This window comes from Alexandromys fortis, unplaced genomic scaffold (genome assembly GCF_014885135.2).
Source record: "Alexandromys fortis isolate MF-2015 unplaced genomic scaffold, M_Fortis_MF-2015_v1.1 scaffold_7, whole genome shotgun sequence".
Classification (NCBI taxonomy): Eukaryota; Metazoa; Chordata; class Mammalia; order Rodentia; family Cricetidae; genus Alexandromys; species Alexandromys fortis.
This window is the reverse complement of record NW_026067920.1, coordinates 11049119-11074584: the sequence shown is the minus strand read 5'-3', so window position 1 is coordinate 11074584 and position 25466 is coordinate 11049119. Positions and strand designations below refer to the sequence as shown.

The window sequence follows — 25466 nt, the reverse complement described above, 5'->3', positions numbered from 1 at the left end:
CTGTCTAGCCTTTTTCATAGGCTCCGTGTTAGAAGCACAGTGTATGCACTGTCCTCGCGCTGATGGGTTTCCCAAAGCTGCCTCCCCATCATAAGGTGCCCCACGCTCCCCGCTCCCTCACTCTTTACATGAGTGGCTGAAATGGCTTCACACAGTGCTCAAGGTGATGACCAAGCCTGGTCCCTTCACTTCAGGGCTGGTTTGTAAGTGATTCTTGTCAATGCTTCTTCCCGGAAACCTGAAATCCTCTTGGGCTACCTCTGGAGGGATACTGGGTTACCTCTGATTTTGCACGTAGCCTGAGCAAAGTCTGTGACGTGTACCCTGTGCCTTGTGGTCTTATCTCCAGGTTCTGCATTCTGTCCTGGCCTGAGCACAGACTAGTGTAGTTGTCCTGGCTTCTTGGGCTTCCTGGGTGACTAGCAGCGCTCTGATGGAGCTGGACATGCACTGGAGGATTAGTGCTGACTTTTTTCCTGCGGGTGTTTGTGACTGGGGTTGCTGGTAGATGTCCAACTGGGGTCTCCAAATTCAGCCGCGCGCCCACTGCCAGCCCAGCCCAACTCTAGCAGACTGGGCTTCAGTTCTCCGTGCCAGGATGAGCTGGGAGGGTAAGTGAGCTGAGGTGACAGAGACTTTTGGCTGACTGTGATCTCTATTGTCCTGTGTCCCTTTAACCTCTGGAATTACTGTCTGTCCTTTTGTTGTTTCCGCCACGTTCTGCCTGTCGTCAGGCCCACGTGCCCTGGGAACGTCAGTTCTCTGGTACCCGTGGTGCCAGATGGTTTTGTGCAAATAAGAGCAGCACCTCAGCCTTGAGCTGCTGGGGACGAACTGGCCCCGCCTATTTGTTCTGGTGGGGGTGAGATGGAGCAGGGGAGACTGTGCAGGAACAAGGTTGCTCACACGCTTGCCTCTGCCCTGGGCTGCCAGGTGGTTCGTGGGGCTGACTACCTTGCTGAATGGGTAGGGGTTGTCTGACTGTGCACCGAGGGCCTTCCTAAGTAGAAGCTAAGGACACACCTGTGGCCTTTCATTCCTCTGATGTGAATTTTTTGGGGGGAGAGCACTGGGCCAAAAGAGGCCTTTTATAAGAAGGCTAGTGCCCTCACGTCCGCCCCTGCCCCCTGACTGGTCAGGCCGTGCTGACTGCAAGGCCTTTTCCCTTCCAGGATGGTCTAGCAGGCGTGCTGGCTGTCAGAAGTCTGAATACTTATGTCTTACCACGGAAGTAGCCGTGCCCCTCCTTCTAATACACCCTGAGAAGTGGGTGGTGACATGTTTGATCTCTCACTCATCACTGACATTTGAACTCCAAGGACAAGAACCAAGGCCGTGGGCTCTTTTTTTTTTTCCAATGCGATAAGAGTTTTGGAAGGAGTTAAAAGATAGCTTTGCGTCCTTGGGCCAGGCACCCATTACCTGACGCAGGGGCTTTGTTTGACTCTTGTCTGGTGCCCACATGCTTGGCATGAGTGTGTGTGGGATGCTGGTGGTTCTGTGCCCAGCTGGGAATGTTCTAGCTTATCTGGGACAGGGTGGGGGCGGGGGCGAGACCACACTTGCACATTTTCCCAGGGTTTCATTAATGTTTCCAGGGTCGTGATTTCTCTGCTGGAGTTTTGCCTTACAATATGTATCTTTAACATTCAAGAGGGTAATTTGTACTTTATTGAGATTTGGAGAATCTAGCCTGGCATGACTTTCTTGGAAATAAGCCACGCGCCCAGTTACCGTCTTAGTGAAAGTTGATGGCGAATGCCTGCGAGGAATGCCTGTCAGGCTACTGCTGTGAACTGCAGGTCCAAAACCCGTGTTGAGGATTGTTCTTTCTGGGTGCTGTGTGGGGAGACGGCAGTCTTCCTGAGATCCAGACGGTAAAATGGCAAGAATTGCTCCCTTAGTCTTCACCTCAGAATGAGTTCCAGTCATAATACAGACCCACCAGTAAATGTGTAATCTCTTGTTTAACAGTTAAGTAAAGGTTCTGTTCTCCAAAGATGCCAGGCATCCCGTCAAGTCAGCTTGTGAAGCCAGCCAGCTGGGGCCTCCCCACACACTTATCCGGGTTCTGTTGAGGCTACCTGAATCGTGCTCCTGGATCCTGCATTCAGGACCACACATACTGTGGAGTTTTGCAGAGGTGTTTTCATGAAGACACTGGTTCCTGGAAGTGGACCAGCTAGCCTGGGTGAGGTGACAGCAGGTGGCCCCATCCACAGTGTGGCCTCCCTTTACCCCCTGTGGTGGGAGATTGCACCTGCCAGTCCTCCCCCTAGTCGGTTTGTCCAGTTGACCTTTCTCAGAGGTTACGGCCTCCTCAGGATCACTGAGCCAATCAGCTGGGTGAGGCCTTGACCCTGGGAGAAGCACTTGGCTGCTGTGTTGTCACGTGGTCAGAGCTTCTGCCTGGGTTTCCTTCACGCACAGTTCCGTGGAGAGTTGTGTGAGAAACCATGGATCACGGGCAGCCGGACCACTAAAATTGGTGGGAGTGAATGACAGGCCTATACCTTGGGGTGGAGGCAGCATCAAACATTATTGAGAGGTCATGTGCTTTAAGATTAATTTGTTTCCTTCTTTGTTCTTTAATTTCCCTCATTCTTTTATGTGCATGTGCCCCTGACACCTTGAACCCTCCCGAACCAGAAGTCCATAGCTGGCCACTGCTACGGGGTCACATAGCTGCCCACGCTTGGACAGAGCCAGCAGGAACTGCCAGATGTTGCCTTTCCCAGATCCAGGCCTCCATGGCTGTGTTGAGTTCTCCTGAAATCCTTTGCTTGCTGGCTGTGGTTTACAGGGTCAGGGCCTTGTTTCTTCTGGGGCTGATGCCTGCTGTTTCTTCTGGGGCTGATGCCTTCTGCTGAATCACCCACTGCCTGGATGCCTTCTCTCCCAAGGGGGCCAGAGGCTTAGGTTTTTTGATAACCAGCCTCTCCCTGGGTTACTTTCATGACCCACCAAATTCTCAAAGGCTAAGCCAGGGCAGCAAGGAGGGGGCTGCTGGGGATGCTCCAGGGACAGGCTTTGCTGAGGTTCCGCTTGCTGTGGCTATTAACATCAGTGAAGATTCTCACAAGGAGGCTGCAGAGTCACCCACCTGAGTGTTCCTCGACAGGGCAGCATGGCCCTAAGTTTTGCCAATAGTGCATCCTGCCCCTGCTCCTATGTTCTATGGCCCCACTGCTGCTAAAAGACTCCATGTGATGATAATCAAGAGCTCGGCCTGTTTTCATGGTTCCCTTGTTTGTCCTTGGGGCCAGAAGCTGACGTGGGGCTTAGGACAGATGATAGCAGGAATGATCGTGCTACTGCCCTGTCTCCTGGTGGCTCTGTCTCAGATCTTGGTCTTCAGCGAGTGGTGTGGCATTTGGACCACGGGACCAAGTCAGTGCAGAGTTGACCTACGGTGCAAAGTTGACCTGGTCACCCGTCTTTCTGGAGTAGACACTGAGGGCCTGCCCTGAGCAAGACAACCAGGGTATAAAAACAGGGAATCTTTAGGGACGCTGCCTTTCTTCAGGGACCAGGGGAATCTCTCTTGTCACAGAAGGGTCATATGTATCCTGAGGACTGGGAATCAGTGGTCCTGCCAGTACCCAACATGTCAAGATAGTATCCTGAGGACGGAAGATCAAGGAGCAGCCCCATCATGGTCTCATCACCTTATTAGATAAGACCCTCCCTACAGTCACACTGTAAAGGGTCACGTGCTTTAATCTGGTTTGCCAACTAAGGGTTAACATATAGGAACAATCCCTTTATAACAATGGCTGCCCAAAGTCTGAGCCCTTGTGTCTCTTGCAGTAGCTGAGGCACCTTCTCTAGGGCTTATCTTGGCTTTCTTCTCTTTATCTTGGGTTCTTGGACAGCTGATTTCCCCTCAGTGATGCTAAGTGTTCTTTAGGCCTAATGAGGTCTGTGGATTTGCATAACTGGAACAGCCAGAAGCAATGTGGATGAAAGACTAGGTTTGCTCGAGGAACTCAACCCTTGACTGCCTGTAAGCAACTTTGTTCCTTTTTCAGTTGTCAAGCTGCTTGCTGGTCCTTCCTTCCTTCCTTCCTTCCTTCCTTCCTTCCTTCCTTCCTTCCAGAGAGGGAATATGTGTTTCCTGTGGCATTTTACAAAAATCCTAAAACCGCCCTCTATCTGCAGATGCTTTGTACTACCTAACCCAGGCCGGTGTTTCACCCAAAGTCAGTGACTGAGGTAGAAAAGAAAGACACATGGGTGTGGGAAAAATTCCCAACAGGATTCCCCTCACTTGATGCATTTAGTGGATAGCTCTCAGGAGATAGAGCATTGCCAGCACATGGCTGTGCCCAACAGTGGTGAGCAGACTCCAGAGAGGCAAGGTAGGGCTTCTGCAGTGGGAAGGTCAGGTCTCTGAGCACAGGGCACTATGTCCCCTGAGAGAGGGGCTTCCTGGTAGCAAAAGCCTTACCTCAGGCCTCCTGGCAAGCCCTGCTCCATCCTACACTGGGCCACAGGAGCTTGTGACTTACCCAATATCTTTACAATGGCTTTTTATATTTGTAATTTTAGTAGTTTCTGGGTTTTGCTTCTGGTTGTTTTTCAAAACAGGCTTTCTCTGTTTAACAATTCTGGCTGTCCTGGAACTTGCTCAGTAGGCCGAGTTGGTTTTGAACTCAGAGATCTGCCTGTCTCTACCTTGCAAGTTGTTAGGTTTAAAAGGTGTGCCCCACCAATGTGTAAAAATGTCTTTGGGACACATGTTTTTTGTCATCTTAACAGAAGTTAGAGTCTTCTGAGAAGAAGCAACCTCAATTGAGAAAATATCTCCATAAGATTGACCTGTAATAGTCTGTGGGACTCTTTAAATTGATGATTGACTTGGGAGGGCCAGCTCACTGTGGGTGGTACCAACCCTGGCAAGGTGGCCCTGGAGTCTGTAGGAAAGCAAGATGAATAAACTCAGAAAGAACAAACCAGTAAGCAGCTTTCCTCCATGGTCCTGCTTCAGTTCCTGCATCCAGGATCCTGCCCTGAGTTCCTGCCCAGACTTCCCTCCATGATGGACTTTTAGTTATAAGCCGAAGTAAACCCTTCCTCTCCAAGCTGCTTTTAGTCACAATGTTTTCTCACAGTAATAGAAACCCTAACTAATATAGAAATTACTATGAGGATCATGGAATTGCTGTGCCAGACCTGACTAGGTGTTTTGGAGAGGACTGGGAAAGAGGTTGGAACTTCGGGCTGGAAAGCCATTGAGTGTGCAGAGCTAAATGAGGTGTTGTGGGAGCATGGAAGACAGGGCCGAGAGCGGTGCAGGCGATGGAGGCTTGGCCTGTGCAGTTTCTGAAGGAAACAAGACGAGTGGGGCTGTTCGTGTGAGAACATTTGCTTTACTGGACAATCAGCGGAGGTCAGCTGGGGCTGAGTCATCCATCAGCTGCGCTTAAGAAGAGACCAGCATCACTGAGGTGCAATCTAGGAGTGTTTTCTCAGGGTGAGCACACACAAGCTTGGTCTAGAGAAAACCGAGGCTGCATCTCATGCTGGCGGCAGCTGACTTGCTAATGTGTACGAGTCTTCCCAATGGTGCTGGTGTTGGCAGCATGAAAGATGCCGAATTGAAGTCATGGAGAGCAGCTAAGACTTGGCACTGTGAGAGGCCAGGAGTGGTCATTGGTAAAGATGCAACCTCAATTGCAGTAGGATCTCCAGATCAGGGTGGGGTCATGGAGAGAGGCTTGTGACAGGATCAGAGTCCCCAGAGAGAATGAAGGTGCAGCCTGTGAAGACTCTAGCATGCTGGAGGCTCCAGGACTGTGGGGTGACTGCCAAGGGCAGCAGCAGCTGTGCAGTGGAGCTGGCCTGGGCCTATTAGACGAGCTCTGTGAACGACAGAGTTGGAGAGGCAGAATGGCTGACGTCTTTTAGAGCTCAGAAGACCCTAGGTGAATCCCAGATGTGGGGCATCGAGCACCAAGCTTTAATTTATACTGTTGGATGCCAGTTTTGCTTTGCTCAATAATAACCAAAAAATAAGTATGTAGTTTATTATTGATTTTACAGGAGTCTACAGTTAAGAGACTTTGGATTTTTTAACAAGTCCAGATTTCTAAAGAGACACTGGATATGTTAAAGCGACTAAGTTTTAAAAAAAACTTGTTTTTTTTTAAAGACTGGAACTTTTAAAGTTGTGCCATGTTTTATATTTTAATATTACCGTGAGAGCTTGGGAACAAACAGAAAGGGAAATGTGTATGGCAAGGTGGCAAGGGGTCAGTTTTTTTTTTTTTTTTTTTTTTTTTTTTTTGTTAATTCCACATAGGCTCAGGTCATCTGAGAAGAGGGGACCTCAGTTGAGAAAATGTCTCTATCGGATTGGTCTTTAGGCAAGTCTGTACGACATTTTTCTAGATTAATGATTGATGTGGAAGGGCCCAAACCATTGCAGGTGGTACCATTCCTGGGCTCGTGGGTCTGGGTTATATAAGAAGGGACACTGAGAAATCCATGCAGGGCAAGCCATAGGCAGCAGTCCCCCATGGCCTCTGCTCCAGTGTCTGCGTCCAGATTCTTGTTCTGACTCCCCTTCGTGGTTGACTGTAAGCTGTCAGTGGAAGTAAACTCTTTCCTCCCGAAGTTACATCTGGTCATGATGTGTTATCACAGCCATCTGAAGCGTCTGTTGTGGAGAGGAACGCTGAGTGAGCCCCTCAGTGAAGGGGCTTCGGTGCATCTATGTGACATTTGGGCTGACCCTGCACCTTTGCTCTTGTTAACTGGTCCAGCTCCACTTAGAATCTCTATTCTGGGATTAGGATTGAGAGCGTTTAAAGGGGGATTCCAGGTAAAAGGGGGCTCCATGCTCCAGCAGGGTCCCCTGCTGCTCTTGGTCTTTGTGTACTCCGTTTGGAGTTACTTGCTCAGGAGACCCCTGCATTGGGGAGTACAGCTTGCTTTGGGATGGCCCCCACTGAATGTTGGGGCTCTCTACAGGGGCTAGGTCTTAGTCAATTTGTGTTCCAAGAGGATGCAATGAGCGGAGACAAGTGCATAAGTTTGTCTCTTAGGTCCCCAGACACATAACGTATTGTTAGCTGATTCCTGCCTGAATGGCTGGTATTGGAAAACAGTGTCAGAATCTGGGCCATGACTGGCCACCTTCATTGAGCAGCAGGTATGTGTGGTCTAGGGTTGTGGAAGAGCTACTGTGTGGCTCTGAAATGGCAGCTTTGTCTCTCTGGGTAATCTGCTTATGTGTCTGGATGCTGGGATAGAGGCTGTGAGGTCTGAGAATGTTCCAGTGGTTTGTGGTAATCTAGAAGTAGAAAAGGAGTCTGAAATCCTCCTTGGCCCAGCTGGAGAGGATGTGCTCTGGGCTGGTTTCTGAGTCCTTGCAGTGTTTGTAAAGAAACATCATGCATTTGCTACAAGGCAGGTGGGCAGCCCTTAGCACTGGAGACATTGAACATTTATAATAGTTAGTACAAATAAGGGGTAAAAAAGATTCATTTTAGGCCAGACATGACAGAAGCCAGAGACTCTCTGTGACAGACCCTGACTCCTCCTACAAACAAGCAAACAAACAGTAGGCTTTTTTTTGTTTTGTTTTGTTTTTGGTTTTTTTTTTTTTTTTTTTTTTTTGAGACAGGGTTTCTCTGTGGCTTTGGAGCCTGTCCTGGAACTAGCTCTGTAGACCAGGCTGGTCTTGAACTCACAGATCCGCCTGCCTTTGCCTCCCGAGTGCTGGGATTAAAGGCATGCGCCACCATCGCCCGGCTCAAACAGTAGATTTTTAAGAATGTGGTGTGTGTGTGTGTGTGTGTGTGTGTGTGTGTGTGTGTGTGTGTGTGCTGGCGGAAGCCAGAGAGTGTATCAGATTCTTTGGAGGTAGAGTGACAAATGGTGGCAGATCACCTGAGTGGGTGGCAGAAACTGAAGTCCTCTGGAAGAGCAGCAAGGGCCCTTAGCCACCGGCCATTGCTCTAGCTCTAGGAACGTGCTTTTAGTCTCCAAGTCACAACTGTAGCCCGCAGAATTAATCTTAATATTCTCTCTCTTCTCTCTCTCTCTCTCTCTCTCTCTTTGTGTGTGTGTGTTTATGTATGTGCGCGAGCACGTGTGTGTGCACTCAGTGCCCAGAAATTGAGATTCACTCTTGTTTGTTGCACCATCTCCCCAGTCCCAAGCGCTCAGAATCTTATGTTCCTGCCTCAAAACTCTGCCAAGTTCCAAAGATGGTTTTAAAAGCATGCAGAATAAAGCATCTAAAAATAACACACACCTGCAAAGGGAAGGAAAGCAAACCTTTGAGAGATGACGGAGCCCAGGGAAGGTCAGTATTCCGTGGACTTGGTGTGAAGTGTTGCTGGCTAAGTGACTAGGTCATGTGCCCTCTTGAGTGTTGGCTCACACTCACTCTCAGGTGGGCCTCGTCTTCTCATAGAGCTGCGAGTTGAAGTGAAGTCACAACAGGAAGGTCCTTGCTGTCCCTGAGCTGACCTTGGAGGTCAGGCTCACAAGATCATTCTGCAGGGACACCTAGTTGTCCTGCTAGATGGCATATGGGTCACGCAGTCTCATGGGATCGCACGGTCGTATTTTTGTCGACCCCCACACCTGACCCTCTGAGAGTCTCGACTGTCTTTGGGCTCCTCACTGAGAACAGGGAGGCTTGGGTACTATGTCAGATAATAAGATGCTCATGGCCTGATTTGAACCTCAGAAGAGAAACTGCACAGCCCAGGAGGAGGTGGCTCTGGTACCGAGAGATGGAGATCTTGGTACCTCAGAAGGGCAGCATTCTGCTGGGATACTAATAAGAAAGGTTGCAGGATCCGGAATGGGCTCAGGAACACAGATTGCTAACAATGATCCATTAGATGACCTTGACATTGGTGTTGGGAGGTGGGGTGGGAGACCTAGTGTGAAATGAAGCCATGAAGTTCTCTTGGCAAATACACAGAAGACCTTGTATTGTCAAGATTTTATGGTGGTTTGGAATAGGATGAGATCTTATCTGTCAGTCCTGCTGTGGTTTACCTTAGAAATCACCCACACGTGGGCCAGGAATTGGATGGTGTTTGGTATAGTTTCTGCAGGCTAGTGGTCCATGACTTGGATACCTCTGGCAACCATGGTGTTTGGTAAGGCCCACTCTCTGCTTCACAGAAGTGCTTGCTATACATCTCCATGTAGTAGAAGAACCAGTGAGCTCTTTGCTGAGGACACCAATCCTGACTTTGGACCCTCCACCATCCTGACCCAAACACCTGCATCTTCAGCCTCCAGTTACTGCCATCTTGGAGGTTAAGTTTCAGTTTGTGAGCTTTGGGGAGATGTGAATGTTCTGACTGCAACAGAAGTGTATAAAAGCCCCGGTCTTAGGGTGACTGGCAAAGGTGCAGACTCAGGGTTGGCGCTGCAGTGCTGGAATAGGATGTGTGGGCTGCAGCATCCCCTGCTCTCTGGGGTCTCTCTGGGGTATGGTTGGCTGCTTGCATGCAGGGGCCCTTCTGCACCAGAGGCTGTGGATGGTGTTGGGCTTCAGACTTAGTTGGTTATTGGAATGTGGAAGCATGAACTTTGTCTTTTTTAGACACCTGCACAGCCACAGAAACTCTGCGGTGTCATACATAAGTTTGAGATCTGGGGAGGGGAGCCAACTCTGTGTGGAGGAATTTCTGACACTCACTCTTCTGGTAGAGCCTGTCTCAGCAAGAGCCCCACAGCCGTGGCTATCCTGCTGCCATGGCTTCCTGAGGACATACTCCAGCAGGGATGGAGGGACGGAGGGAGGGAGGGATGGAGGGGTGGAGGGATGGAGGGATGAGAGCTGACAGGCTGCAGCTCCCTGTAGTTGCTAGTGTGTTTCTCTCACCAAGGCTTCCCCTGTTTTCTGTCTTAGTCCCTGGTGTGTTACCATAGCATACTGGAATACCTGAGAGTGGGTAGTTGATAAGGACGAAAGCTTTATTGTGGCTGGTAGTTCTGGGGGCTGGAAGTCCTTGATCAGAGGCTGCCTTTGCTGAGGGTCTTGACCTCCTTCCTTCACGGCACGGGAGAAAGCTGAAGGGCAAGTGTGCTGGTAACAGTAACTCATCTGTCTGGTCCAGAGAGGTAGGGATTCCTCATTCCCTAGAGAAAGGCAGTAATGCGGCTACCATCCTCATTGGTTCTGCAGAGAAGAGCTGTCATTGGAAAACCTTCCTGCAGTGAAGGGAAGGGCAATATTTTGCAGACTTCCTCCTTCAACCCTCCTTTCCCCAGCCCCACCCAACCCCTTGTTCATTCTATCTGCAGTAGCCCCATCTTTCAGTTGCTTGATTAGGTGGATGCACATTCTAGAAAATATCCTGTTTCCATAACCACAGTCCCCTCTAGGCACCTAAAAAGTGACATCATTGCCTGTTTGCCACATTGGTGACTAGAACTTTTGCCCTCATGTCAGGGGGTTGGCCTATCCCAGTTGTCCTTTTATTCCTCAGCAGCTCTGTTGTGGCTATCAAAGGTAATGAAAGATGTGCTAGGCTCGGGCAACACAGGTAGAGGAGTAGGGGGAGAGGGACTGGTATGGACAGCGGACTTGGGAGATAGAGCCAGAAGGGCTGGGTGGCTGGGTGGTCTCCCTGTTCCTGGCTCAGTGTCCCCACGTTTCTCTATATTCCACTCTGGATGGGTATGGACAGTATGAAGGCCACCCCTTTGCTCCACTAAGTCCTTTGACATCATCAGAAACTGGCATTATTTTGTTTGAGGTTTATGTCGTTGTTTCCTTGAGAAAACAGGAGCTAGTTGGAATGTTCAGAAGGTAAAGGCAGATGTGGGACTCAACCTCAAGCCCCGAGAGTGGAAACCAGGTCTTTCTTTGCCTCGGAGCACCTGCATCACGGCGAGATTGGTCGGCCCCTTTGAAGTGGCGTTGATGGACAGTCCGGGGGAAGTTGGGGTGTCCAGACCTGCCAGCACAAGGGTGCGGGACCCTGTGCAGAGGGTTGGAGTGGGAGCTGCACTTCTTGCCCGAAGGGAAGAAAAGAAAACAATGCCGGAGAGGAAGCATTCCTGGCGGGGGATTAGCTGGGAGGTGGCTCTGGGCTTTGATCCTCCCAGCACCTGGCTTGCTAAGGCTTGCTCTGATAGGGACAGCAAATTCCCTGTCTCCTTTTTATGCTGGAACCCACACATCTCCGACGCTGGAAGCAGCTTCCCCCACATCTACCAGTGGTGGGGTTCACATAACCAGGGAGGGCATCAAAGGGTCTGCTTTGCTTGACGCCATGGGGGAGTGGTCGGAGAGGCTCTGGTTAGATGGAGGAGACCTGTGCTCGCTGCTTCTTCCTACCCAGACCTCCCCCAATAGGATGTCCTTCCAGTTTGCAGAGAATTCCATGGCATGCTATCGAACCCTGCATGCGGTTCCTCAGCGACGCTTCGTGGTGCTTTCCGTGGTATATTTTGTTGGGGCCTGACTCCCACCTTGTTCTATTAAATGCTGGTGCCCACCCACTTCAGTCCTGGTAATGCCTAAAAAGAGCCATTGTATTTCCAAACATCTCCAGTTATTAGGCAGGGAAATCAGCCATTGATCTAAAAAGAAAATGAACTTGGTACATACAATATGTTTACTCATTGCCAGAAGATAGCTTTGGGCTGAGTAGGTGTGGTAACACTTGGGAGTCAGAGCCAGGTCTTTGTGCTTTGAGGCCAGCATGGTCTAGTTAATGGGTTCTAGGATAGCCAGAACTACAAGGGAGACCCTGTCTAACCAAACAAAACAAAGAAGCATCCAGGGTAGGGAAAGTTGAGAGACTGTCTGGATGAAAACTGTGAGCTCCAGGGATGCTAGACTGGAAGTAATTGTGTGGTCCTGGCTAGTTCAGGCCGTGAGTTTGGCTAAAGGGGTCTGTTGTCACTTTGTACCATTTATCAAACCATCTTTTACATGTGATGCTATGAACTTTCCCAAGTGCCCTGACAGCCTGGAGGGTGGTTCTGATGCTAGTGGGGTGTTGCAAAGGCAGGCTGCGGAGTCTGAAGTCGCTGATGAGAGGGACTGTTGACTCTGTCACACTCCACTTACCCACTCTCCTGCTCCTGATTATCCTCTGAGGGCAGATATGGGACTGGAGGACATCAGGCAGGTGGCAGGTCTCAGCTAGGCAGTCCCTCCCTGGGGCTTTCCAGGTGCCACCCTGCTGTAGTAGCAAGGTCCTCTCCAAGGTGAAAGAGAGAAGTTCATGTTGGGTCAGCCTGAATCCCAGTACTCAGAAGTCTGAGGCAGGACAGTCACGAGATCAGGGACAGGCTATGTAGCAAGACCCTGTATCAAAAAGGGATGAGGTGTATCTCTGTGGTAGAGCATTTGTGTAGCAAGATGTAAGGCGTTGGATTTGATCTTCAGCACCGAAAAAAAAAAAAAATCCAACAAGCAAAGCAATGATTGTGCCTTTTGCAGAGTGGGCAGTCTGTCCATCATAATGATGCTGGCCCATCCTGACATCAAACTTGAGACCTCTAAAGTTTGAGGTTCCCTGCATCCTCACGTTCTGCCTCAGAACCCCTGCTGCCCAGGCCCGTGTGCCACCACCCTTGCTTGCCTTATACTTTCTGGACTTGAGGCTGCTAGGGTAGAGAGTATATCCAAGGACATACCTTCTCTGGCATGTTTCAGTCCTCAGTGTGGACCCAAAGATCCGTCTGAGGACTTGCTTGGAGTAGCTAATTTTTATTTTGTTAAATAAAGAAAAAACAATAAAAAAAACACGTTTTGATTTAAAACAGTCTGTAGGACTTCCTGTAGGCATCACTTTAGAACAGACCTTTCTTCTCCTTTGCAGTCATGGGTAGTTTTTATATAAACACACCTCAAGGCTCTAGAAGAATCTGAACTCACCACTCCCACAGCATTCTGCCTGCTGCCTTTACCTTTGTGTGGGTGGATGCGTGACTGTGCATATGAATGTGCGCATGCATGTATCCACACGTGCACACAGATATGTATGAGTGCATGCACATGCCCGTGTATGCAGTGCACACACATGTGTGTGGTGTGTGTGTGTGGATTTGCGTGCATGCGTCTTGCTTTCTGAAAGGGAGACAGAGGCAGGCTTTTTTTTTTTTTTTCCCTTCATTCTCACCTTGCTCATATGCTGAACTCTAGACAGCTTCCTACCTTGGCAGGATTATGACAAACCCATCCTTAAGCATCTCTTTTATTTGTCAAATCCCTGTTGTTTTGTTAGAATCTATCTTGCAGCCAAAATAGCCTGAGGAGGAAAATGACTAACGATGAAATGAATTAAGTGTGTCAGAAAAATGTGACGGGCTGGGGTCCACACAAGTAAACGTTTGTGGGTAGCAAGGGCATACCTCCCCACTCTGGATGGATGCTTGCTTTTGAAAACTTCGCTTTTGTGACTGCCTCTGTAGGAGGCCAAGACAGGAGTCTGCTTCTACACCCAGCTGGACCCACTGTTTCTTCACAGACATAGTGTTGACTGTCCTTGTTGTTTGCTTTGTGGGTATACCATTTGGAGTTTTTTTTTCTCCCACTGACAGTCTTAGGAGGAAGGAATCCTTCCTTGTTATTCCACAGTCTGGGGATCCTTCTGCCCTAGGTTTGCTCAGTCCTCCCTCCTCCTCACCTCAGCATGAGCTGTTGTCTGTTAGCTCCAGGGTTGCCCCATGCTGGACTTTTTTTCTCCACAGTGCAGGGTGTTTGCGCATCTCTGGACTCTTTCTTGGTTGAGAGGCCTGGGTGGGGAGTAAGGCCAGTGGCTGGAACACCCCAAAGTGCTCCCTCTAGATTGTTCCGTTGTTTCTGCTCAGTCTCTTAGTCAGTTGTTAGACACTGACCTGGTCAAAAGCTGCCCCTGGTGGTTTTGCTGGCATTTGGACGTCTGTGACTTTTGTCACTTGTCCCTGACCTTCACGTCCCAAGGTGAACATCCCAAGGCTACATTGCCTAGTTTTCTTTTTTTTTTTTTTTTTTTTTTTTTTTTTTTTCCATCTTCTCTGCTTGGGAAAACCCGGTGCCGCAGCAGGATAGGGACTATGTCACCACCCAGATCTAAGCTAGATGACCTTCCACCTCTAAATACACCTAGGCGCCACCCACCTCCTAAGACACCTATCCCCCACCACTACCCCAACTCTGGTCAGCAATGACTGGCCATTTCCTGGAATCCCTAGGCCTGATCCGTGGGCAGTTTGGTTCTTTGGCTGCGGTCCTAGGATTGGTCAGGTTTTTGTTGTCATTCCGTGCCTCCCCTCCAGTCTGTGGCTCACTGATAGGGTAGCGAGAAACTTGTTAGATTTGTTTTTTAAGTCATATTTCCGCAGCAGCTGGCCCTTGATACCTTCTGATTATCCCATTTCTTTCCTCAGCACAGGCTAGGTCCTTCTGCTGGCTACCGCACCCTGGGAAAGCTGCTTAGGGGTCCTGCCCCACACAGCCTGGCTGCCTATCTCTGTGAGCTCATCCATGACCTTGGTGGTGTTTGTATTTCTGTCTGAAGTCACCATATCAGCATTCCCAGATAAACTGCGGAAGCACCCTTGACAAAGAGCTGTCCGCCACACGTCTCCGCCCCGTTAGCTGCCCTGTTCCCTGCTTTCTCTTTGTTCGTAGAGGACCTCCTGTGTCACTTATCGGAAATGGGAGGGCCCCTGAGGACAGGAGCTGTTCCTGGAGCCAAGCAGTAGGAAGTGGGGACGCAGCTCCACCGTCCTGCAGGGAGGGGCTCAGTGGCACAACTTGTCTGCCTGTTGTGGGATAGACCCTTGACGGCCCCTCTCGAGAAGCAGGGGCAAGGACTTTGAAGAGGTTTCCTGGAGACGCCTGTGTCTGGGGGATGGTTTTCTCACCCCTCAGCTGGTCTGAGCATGGTTGTCACCCACAGGTCGCAGTGAAATTGAGCTCCTGCTCGGCCCTTGTGAGTTAGTCAGTGCTGCTCGCCAGGCTCAGGCCTAGAGATGGAGGGACGCTAGCCTTCCCACAGCAAAGGACGGTCTTTGCCCAAGTGGTGTGATCCTGAGGATGGGCCAACACAGCTCTTGCGTTTTGTGTACCGTATTGTTATACCATTGAGTGTTCTCTGTGGCAGTGGAAATAGGTCTGTTGTTGGTGTTATCACTGGTTTCTGATTATACTGAGGATGGAAGCTAGGGGGGGCCTTCACATGCCAAGCAAATGCTGTACCACCAAGCTATGTCTCCAGCTTCTGTCTATTCTTTTTATTGACTGCTTAGTTGTAGATGTGGTGACCCCATAGGCTGAGAGCTTCTGCCGCGAATGTGTGACTGAACCTCTGTCTCCTCAGGGTCCACACTGTCTTATCACGGGACAGAGACTCTCTATGGCTTGGCTGCCCACCCTCTTGTCTCCATATTTGACTTGTGCAGCAGGCACTAACTGCAGTTCCCTAAGCTCGCTCTGTCTGCAGCTGTGAGTACTATAGTCATTTCTGCTACAGACACACAGTGAGGTCTCTGTTCACATATCCCTACCCCCTTCTTTGGTCCATTTAGCAAACAGGTCAGGCTGCCATTCTCATTGTCCAGCCTTGGGCTGGGGTGTGGGGATGGACAGGCACAAGAGGGCCCTGGTGGAGCTGAGACCGCAGATGTTCTGACCAGCACATGAAGAAACGTGAATGGGCAGTAAGGGCTCTCTGTGTTGGACCCATGAGTAGTACCATTCATTCATTCATTCATTGGGCACATCCTAACCCTGTCCTAGTGGATGGAGTCCCTGGCCTCTTGAAGATGACATTCCTGCATCCCTGCAGTGGTAAGGACACCAAAACAAAGACAGGAAAGGAAGTACCCACTGGCAGGGACTGTTTTCTGTAAAGCATCCTATAAGGCTTCCTGGAAGAGGCACATTTTGGCAGACATTTGAAAAAAGAGGGAAGAAAATTGGGTTGGTAGGAGAGAGAATCAGGTGCACCTAGCAGAGTTCACAAACTACCTTCTCGAGGACTACTAGTCTGGGAGGTAGAAAATAGATTAAGTTAGCCCGAGGGGCCTATGGCTTTTTAAGCAAACTGATTAGATTTGGGAGGGGTTTTGCTGATTTGCACCTCCTTCAGAAATCAGGCCCAGAAGAAGCTCCTGCTGGCTGACTTTGGCTACAGAGGTCAGTTTATTGGTGGACTGTGTGACAGGAGAGGAGGTGAAGAGTCTAGCTTCACTCTGGATTTATTCTGCAGGGCTAGGTTGTATGCACTGGAGAAAGGGCAAGCCTTCAAGCTGATGGTACCATGGTAAAGAAGTCAGATGGGTGGGAGGAGCTCTCAGAGAGAAAGTGTTGATGTTGGAGTCTTCCAGTCAGTACTGTGGGGAGAAGGGCTGTCGGCTGACGAGTCAGTGGCTGCAGGGTGGTAGTTTTGGAGGATCCCCACGGTGGACCGTCAACAGGACAAAGCCTCACCCTGTTTTGCAAGGGCAAGGCATTGAGATAAGACATGCCACCTTGGAGACCAGTCTATATAGAGTAAGCCCTTGTTGCTGGAAACTTGGAGTAAGGTGGGGAGGGGCAACTGAGGTGAGCAAGGACGACTTGGGTATTCCTTCTTAGACTAAGAACCTGTGGAGAGGTGGGGTCTGAATGTCTCTGCAGCATGAAGCCTAGCATTTGGATGGCTTAGTGGGATGAGGTGGAGCATCCTGCTTTGGGAGGAAAACGGGGTTACCCTCTACAGGTGTCTTGGGAGGAAACCGGAGTTGTAAAGCAGAGCTGAGCTGGGAGGGTCCCTGTGTGGTTGATTTAGAAGGATGTTATGCTCTCTAGCAGGTTTTATTGCACAAGGCAGGGAGGGAGAAAAAGATGGCGTTAGAACGAGCTGGGCCAGCAGCATACGATTGGAGTTTGGGTTCTGTAGTGTGGTGGTGGCCCTGAGTGGCCCGTGCGTTGTTGCGTGTGTTGGTGTCACAACTGTACGATGGGCAAGACTTGGCAAGGACAAGGTAGAACGGGAAGTGGCAACCTCGGCTTGCTACCCCTCTGGCCTTCACCTTTCATTCTCAAACAGCAGATGGCTGGTGGAAGTCAAGTGTGATCCAGGGTCATGACAAGGACAACCTAGGAGGAGAGTCTTCCCGGTGACCTGACTTCCTGTGCCGTCTGCACTTTGAGCAGAAGCAGGCTTGCCCTTCTTCATCCCTGATGTCTACCGCTCTAATGAGTGGAGATGTTGCCCTGGGTTTCTCTCTCCCGGCGCCTTCCCTGTCAGTTCCTAGCTGAAGTCATTTCCGAGTGCTGGGTGCCATGGTTCCCCTAAGTTCTTCCTTCTGCACTCGGTTCCCTTCTCCCTCCTCTCAGCCTCTGGGCACCCTTCTCACCAGGGCTCTTTTTCTTTTCCTCTTTTTATTTTCCAGAGGATGGATTCCCCTTATCCCTTTAGGTTTAAGGCGTCTATGCCCCTCCCACTCCTTAGTAAACTCCTGAAGGCCTGAATGGAGAACTGGTCCTCACGCAGCTAATCAGAAATTCAAAGGGCAGCTGATAGGAGGCCTTGCATTCCAAAGGCCTAACCCAGGGTGTGACCTAGGGGTGTGGTCCCCAAGTGACAGTCACCTTAAACCCAGTGGCTGTCTTTGTTGATTTACACACTTACTCCATGTATAAGGAAGCGTTTGCCAAACACAGCCCCGTGGGGTTGGGCTGAGGAACACAGAGCAAACACCCACCCTACCCCTGCAGGCTGGTGTGCTTATGAACTTGGGCATAGATATTGGGCAACAGTAAAGGTGTCATGCCCTAGCCAGCAGCTCCCCTCACCCCCCAACGTGAAGACAGTGATGGCTAGAAACTTGTTCTTTTTTTTAATAAAGGAGGGCTGGGAAAATTGCCGGTCCTGTGCTATAAGTCAAAGCAACTGCTCAAAGTCTTTAGGAAGTTGAGAGCTGACACCTTCGGTGTCTACTCTTTGGAAGGCTTTCCAGCCTTTGCTGAGTGGTTGTGCAGGTTTGGGGTGGAGAGTGGGGGGTGCCCCTTGTGCGGTGGGGTGGTCATACGTGTTGGGCTCCTGCAGCGGTGCTGTGCCAGACCTGAGGATGGATTCTTCAGATCCAAACCTTGCCACGGAAGGGGAAGGAACTGCCAGGAGTGTGGTGGATTCCCTGAGCTATCTGTGACCGGCCTGGAAAGGAAAATGCTGACTCACAGCCACAGAAGCAGCAAACTTACCTTTGAAGACTTTGATAATAAGTAGCTAAAACTTGTTGTGTTGATGAAAAGAGAAAGGGTTGGGGAGGGGTGATTGCCAGATACTGAACAAAGCCCCTCCGTGACAGCCTCATTAGCATTCACTAGGAGTCTTTGAGGTCTGTGAGCTACAGTAACAAGGGAAGTAACTGTGACTCAGAGAGAAGTTAATGTTAAACCCACCTCTGCACAGCTAGCCTGGTTGGAGTCTTCCAGGGCATTCTGGCCATTGCAGTACACGCTTGCTGCTCACCTCTCTTTAGGCATGTCTGCTGTGGGAACGACCCAGGCTCTGGGCTTCTGTTCCCAAGATCATTGCTCCTAGCCTGTCAACTCGGCTATAGCTGAGAGCTCCCAGTGGGAGATTTTGAAGACATACTGGCATCTGGAGTTTGTCCCAGGATTTGTGGTCTGAATGATTGGGGTAGAGCTGGTTCGTTTGGGGATGTTTCCATTCACCCCTTCAGGGAAGTTCCAAGGGTGAGTGTGGCCTGCCGTGACCCAGGGTGGCCCCTCTGATAATGTTTTCTGTCCAGGATCCAGATGGGCCTTTGCTGTTGTGTGCTGGCCGCAGTAGGGGAAGATGGGTTGTTTCCAGTCTGTAGAGCTGAGGAGGTGTGAATGGACTAGGGCAGTCAGTTCCTGGGCTTCCCTGTGGTTTCTGGAAAGGAACTGGACCAGATCTCTATGTTGGAGGAAGTGTCTCAGCTGTACTGGCCGCGCTCTGTGGCTGATGGGAGACTGGGTAGAAACCAGGTTTAGGTTCTTTGACTGCCTGGGCGAACTACAGGTGTTCCCTAAATGACATTTGATTGCTAACTTTAATTTTTAAACTCAGATATAGTAATTGTAGATATTCATAGAACACAGCAGTGAGTCTCTCAGCTCAAGCGTGATGTTTTGATATGGATGTGCATTACATACTGATAAAAGTGGGGTAATCAGCATATCATCATCTTAAATGCTCATTCTTTCTTTGTGGTGGTACACGCCTTTAATCCCAGCACTGGGGAGGCAGTGGCAGGTGAATCTCTGAGTTTGAGGCCAGCCTGGTCTACATAGTGAGTTCCAGAAGAGCCAGGGCTATATGGAGAAACCCTGTATTCTCAACTATATCAGCCTTCTGAAGAACGATTTAAAACAAAACAACAAACAAAAACTCAGAGACAGAAATTGGGGTTCAACCTGAAGGTCAAACAAACAAACAACCAGCCAGCCACTGGCTCTTACCTCCATCTCAGTCCAGAATGGTGATCTTGCCTCCAGGAATCTCAGAATAAGACTCTATGAGCTGTCTCCTCCCGATTTATATTCTTCTCTAGGGTTGGGATTAAAGGCGTGCACCACTACTGCCTGATTTCTATAGCAAGCTAGTGAGGCTACTGGGATTGAAGGTGTATAATAATGCTGCCTGGACTGTAAGGCAGGCCACTGTGGCTGTTCTACTTTTCTGATCATCAGGCAAGTTGTATTTATTAAAATACAAATGAAATGCCACTATAGCCTGCAGTGCAATAGAAACTCAGAACTTACTTGCATCTCACAAACTTTGTACCGTTGATCCGCCCACTCCTGCCCCTGTCCAGATGGTGCTAACCACCTCTCTCCTCTCAGTTCTGTCAGAATGTTTTTTCATAGTAGACATAAAAGTAAGCTCTTGTGGCGCTTGGCTTTCTGTGCTTGGCTTATTTCAATAACCAAAGTTCAACTTAGGTTGTTGAAAATGGCAAGATTTTACCCTCTTTACGACTGAGTAGTAACCCACTGGGTATGTATACCACATCACCCTTATCTATTCTTTTGTCAGTGGGCCCTTAAAGTGATTTAATCACTCCAGTAGCTGGCCAGAATCTGAGTCTGATCAAGTTATTAATTTTCCTGTAGACACTATTTTTATTACTTTAAAATTACTATATGTTCTTTTTTAATGTATTTCATATATATGCGTGTGCATGTATGTGCACCGTATGTGTGTTGGTGTCTGTAGGCTGGAACTGGTGCTCCTGATGGTTGTGAGCCACCATGTAAGTGCTGGGAATTCAACCTGGGTGGCAGTAGTCTCCTCCTCCCTCTGCTCCCTCTTCCTCATCTTTTGAAACAAGTCTCACTAAGTGTCCCTGACTCTAATGGAATTCCCTGTGAAGTCTTGGTTGGTCTTCACAAGCAATAGTCCTGTTTTTGCCTCTTGAGTGCTAGGATTAAAGGTGTGCCACGTCCAGTTTAGAGCACAATGGTGGGTCATGATTCTACAAGGAGTTCTCTAACTCAGTGTGGGGCACACGAGAGCATTTGACAGCAGTAAAACACTTTTGAATGCACCATATCCAAATGAACCCAAGATGAAGTGCAAGGAGTCTGAAGTGTTTCCTGCAGCCCTTGCTTGGGTCCTGCAGCACTTGCTTGGGTCCTGCAGCTTCTCTGAAGCCTTGGGTCTGAACACAGCATGCACACATTGCAGTACACCCGCTGTCTTGAACAGCACAGATTCCAGACTCTTAGGTACATTTCAGTGTTTTTAGTGTGACGGTTTTCTGCTCTTATAGAAACATAATGGCCTCATTGTGGAAAACAAAGGTTTGATATGTTTGGGCCATCATCTTCCAGCATTATCAAACTAGCATTTTTATATTATACTGTGTTAGAATATTTCCATGTGTCGTCTTCCTCCTTCTGCAGTGGCTGTGTGTATCCTGGCTCTGTGGGATTGGAAGTCTGTCACCCCAGGCAGGTGACTGAGGGACAGAGGTTCCCTTCCACTTGGTTGGCTCAATAAACACATAGAACTTTTGTCATGCATTTATTATATTTAATAACTGAATAATTGCTTTTCAATCCCACCACTCCTTTGTTAGAGTTAATTCCCCCACTGGGAGGGTGAGAGGGCATTTGGGTAGATAGCCTGCTTGGTCTGGGCCTCGGGGTCAGAAAGCCATAGGAGGGTGGCTTGGGAACAAAACTTCTGTGTTTAGAACGTTTGGAGCTCACAGTAGGGATGAGATCTGCAGGAAAAGCAGTTTTTCTTTACTTCTCTAAGTCCAGGAGAAGGAAGTATATGATGGGAGAGAACAGGGGAAGTGGAGCATGTTTCCTCAGCGCTGGTGGAACACCCTGCTACGAAGTCAGAAGTCACCATCTGTTGTTGACAAAGAAGTCTCCAGATGTGTCTGCATAGACTGACAGTTGGCCCTAAGCTGTTGTCCTGACTGATGTCTTCAACTCTGTGGCCAGTGAAGGTGTGTTGGTGAACTGGTAGACTAAGGCCTGCCCCCTTAGGTCAGAAGCTCCAGGATTCTTCCCAGATGCGGTGGATGCCAAGGCAGATTTTATGAGACACAGTGTCCCTTAGAGGTTAAAGCAGTGTTAGGGATGAAGACACGCAGGCTGCTGTCCTACGTCCATCTTAGTGGTAACAACTGTTTTTCTACCATGTACTTTGGGTCAAACACCTTAAATGCAACATCTTTAGTTTGTTCTATTGCTCTCTGATGTGCGTTCCTTGTCCCTAAGATGTTTCTGGGAACGAGAAAGCCAGGTTTAGAGATTTCTGCAGGTAAGAGCTGCCAGTGGCTTCCTGTTAGCACTGGCAAAGGCTTGCCCGGTCCAAGGTCACGGTTATCTTGACCTCTTGATTGACATGGAGGTCTACCACCTTCTCAATCATAGACTTACTCTTTTCCTTTTATAAGGAAGGTACTGTGGAGCTCTCTATGCTCCAAGGAGATCAGTGCTAGAGTATGTGTCTCTGCCTGTGACCCCACAGTAGCCCCTACAGGATGAGTGGAAGCTAGTCTAAACCCTGCCTTACAAACCCTGTATAGCCCTGCCTTGTCTTCTGTAAAAGCATCTCCTATAGTTCTGCCTATCCCTTCCTGTTGAAGAAGGCCGCTTATTGGTTCTTTGCTGCTCAGCCCCAAAATAATCACACAGAGACTATATTATTTAAAACACTGCTTGGCCCATTAGCTCTAGCTTCTTATTGGCTAATTCTTACATCTTAATTTAACCCATTTCTATTAATCTGTATATTGCCTTGTGGCTGTGGTTTACAGGCTAAAGTTTCGGCATCCAAAGTTCCAGCATCCAAAGTTCCGGTGTCCGTCTCTGGCTTGTCTCTGACTCTGCCTCCTTTCTCCCAGCATTCAGTCTAGTTTTTCCTTCCTACCTATGTTCTGCTCTATCAACTGGTCAAGGTAGTTTCTTTATTAACCAATGGTATTCACAGCATACAGAGGGGACTCCACACCTTCCCTGTCTTACCAGGTGGGAGGTGCAGACCCCATGCAGACTCTAACTATGTTATTTGTTTGTAACAATGGGGATTCAAGGGCCCTATTGCCTAAGGTTTGTGATGCAATATTTTCACTGTTTTGCCATTGGCATCCTCTGAGGGTTAGGCTATAGGCTCCAGGCTGTCTCCATTGTCCTTGTGTGCTCTTCTGTCATTCTTGTGGGTGCAACCTTGCCACAGGCTCTGTTTCTCTAACCCTGACCCCTGTGAACAGTGCTGAGGGTGGCTGTCTGTCTTATTCTCACTTTTAAGTGTACCTCTGCCAAGAGATGAGATTCACTGCTGTCCCAGTGTGTCTGCCTCCTGTAGAATGTTCTCCCTACTCCTCTGAGGCAGGAGGCTCCAGGCTTCATTCTCTCGCAGGTATCCAGTCTCACGTCACATCTCTTCCTTGTCATCCTGTTTACATTTCAAAGCTTTTCCAGGCAGGGGGTTGGGAGACGGAACTCTGCCGCTACTCTCCCCGACATACAATCACCCCTGCACACACTCCAGACTGTTCGTCCAGGATATCTTCATAGAGCCCCTACCTCCACATGACCAGGGGTCCAGTCTGGCCCAGTTGGGGTCTTTCTCCTGTCACTTGCTTCTTGCTCAGTCCCCCAACCTCTTTCCCTCGAGCACTAGCTGGGCATTAGCCACCATGTCTGGCCTACTCACCCAAACACATTCTTACTTCCTCCTTTGCCTGGAAAATGCTGCCCCCCCCCCCATCCAAATCTCAGTCCACTAGTCTCCCGTGCCCCATGCAAAAAGAATGTCATTTTCTTCCTGGGGACCAAGTGCAGCCAGAAGCCAAGGGGAGACCAGTCTGGGCAGTGGGAAGCACTAAGGAGTGGGGCAAAGCAGAAAGGAAGCAGGAGGCTGGGGAGAAAGTTGTCTCTCGCTGCTGTCTGCAGAGTGGGGATGCCAGAGCCTGCCACTCAGGCGTTGGATGGAATCAGCCATCACAAGGGCTGGCTGCCTACCATGGCTTCTGGATGTCCCAGGCCATGGTTCTGTCTGCCCACAGCTTGCTTAAGAGGTGGAACTGGGTGGGTAAGGGTGTGACGCCACCCATGTGAGTGGCCAGGGAGCAGAACAAAGAAGGACCTTTTCTTATCTGTGTCCACACTACACTGTGCCTGTGTGGCATGGGCCTGCAGGGTGCTGCTGCAGGATCTGGATGGTCAAATGAGGAGTGGTTTCCTCTGCTGTGAATTCCGCTCTAGAACCGGAGGTGTTTAACCACCGGGGAAGGGGTCCAGGTGGAAGGTAGATCTTCAGCTGAGCCCAGAGAAAGCAGTTGCTATCAGTTAGGAAAAAAAAAAAAAAAAGGCCCAGAATTCAGAAGAGAGCACCATGGCTCGGAGTGGAAGGAACATGGAGTGTGGAGCCCAGCTGGGAGCCTGGCTGAGGGGTCAGCAGGGAGAGGTGCAGTCTGATGAGGGACTGTGGGCAAGTCCCCTGGTTTCAAGGCTCTGGCTGGACCTTGGCCCAGAGTCTTTGGCTGTAATTGTTGATTCTCCCCAGGATGGAGACAAACCAGTTTGCTGTCAGGAGCTAGAAGGTGTATCACATTCACGTAGTTTATAGCTGGTAATAAAGAGTAGGCGTTTTCTGAATGGCGTGTTCTTTTAAATAACTTCCGGCAGATTCAGGTATGCCTATAATAAAGAGGCACCTTCTGATGTTTGCCTCCCTGTGTGGCAGGTCTGAGCGATGCCTCAGCCTTCCTAATGCTGGGATCACAGACACGAAAGTCCACATTTGGCAGTGCCTGCCTCTTAATGGTAGATCTGAGTGGGCCACAGAGTGTGTGGAGCCCACACTCTCCCTCAGAGCTTATTACATTAGGACACCGCATCTTCAGGTTCCTTCTGCTGGCTCTGTCAGCACCTCAGTAAGGCTTGGGGCTGATGCAGTCAACACCTCATGATAGACAGGAGAATCACTGCTTCCTGCCTTATTGGGTTTGATGTGGGGATCCAGAGGGAATGCAATCCTACTGTCAGGGATCCCCAGGCAGCGGAGGATAGAGATGGTGCCTGCAGGACTATGACGGCGAGGCTTATGAAAACCAAGGCTTAATGGCTACAGGGAAACAGGAATGACGAAGGGATACCGAGACAGTGAAAGATGACCACAGAGGAAGTGGGTAAAGATCTCATTTGAGGGGGCTAAGAAGAGAACACATGTACATCTACCTGGTGATAACTGCATGAAGAATTGGCGTTCTAGATGGCATGGTTAGCTTAGGCAAATTCTGGTTTTCTATTATTTTTGTAGTTGAGACTTGAAGAGCAGCCATTGCTGCCCCACTGTAGAAACAGAAAGATGGATATTTAGTGCCAGGACCTGAGAGGTTGAATTGATGGCTGGAATTTGCACATGTGGTAACCATAAAGGCCCTTGCAGCCCACCCAGACTGCCCTCCCAGCTAAGGCATTTGGGCGCATGGACTCAGAGTGTGAGATCCACAGAGCCTGGGCTCTGGGACACTGCGGGCTATTAGAACGCCACATAGGTTGGGCCTGGCGCCAGGGCCACTAGGGCCTCAGGTTTAGAGCTACATGCTGAGTTTCCCGCGACTCCATTGCAGGGGTCTCCTCTGCTGCACCGAAGAGACCAGAGCAATTGCTTCAACTTGAACCCATCCATCTTCAAAGCAGTCGTTTTGTAGTCTGAGAAGTTAGACTAGCCTTGTCTGAAGCTACACTCTGCTGCTGTGGAGATAGCTTTTAAGGATACAGTCCCACGCAGGTCCGCAGGCCTGGGGTAGGAGAGAGGCTGCCCTTGTTAGGAGTGTACCCTCTTGGCTTTTAAAAGGGACCCTCACTCATTCTGGGCTCCTGGCTTGCCCTCCTCCATCCCAGTGCCTTCATCCTGCCACCACTTTTGGTTTTTAAGTTTTTTCTAAGACACCAGACCATGAGTGGAAAGGGTGAGAAGAGATTTGTCGGGATTGTCTAGCAGCGGGTGGTACTGAGAATGGGGAATGAACACCTACCC

At 49.6% G+C, this 25466-nt stretch overlaps 1 protein-coding gene across 4 annotated transcripts in view; it reads left to right on the top strand.

Annotated features, from left to right (window-relative positions):
• The window catches only part of Tns3 (tensin 3), a 238813-nt gene that overhangs the window by 9672 nt on the left and 203675 nt on the right, over window positions 1–25466 (top strand). The window lies entirely within an intron of this gene.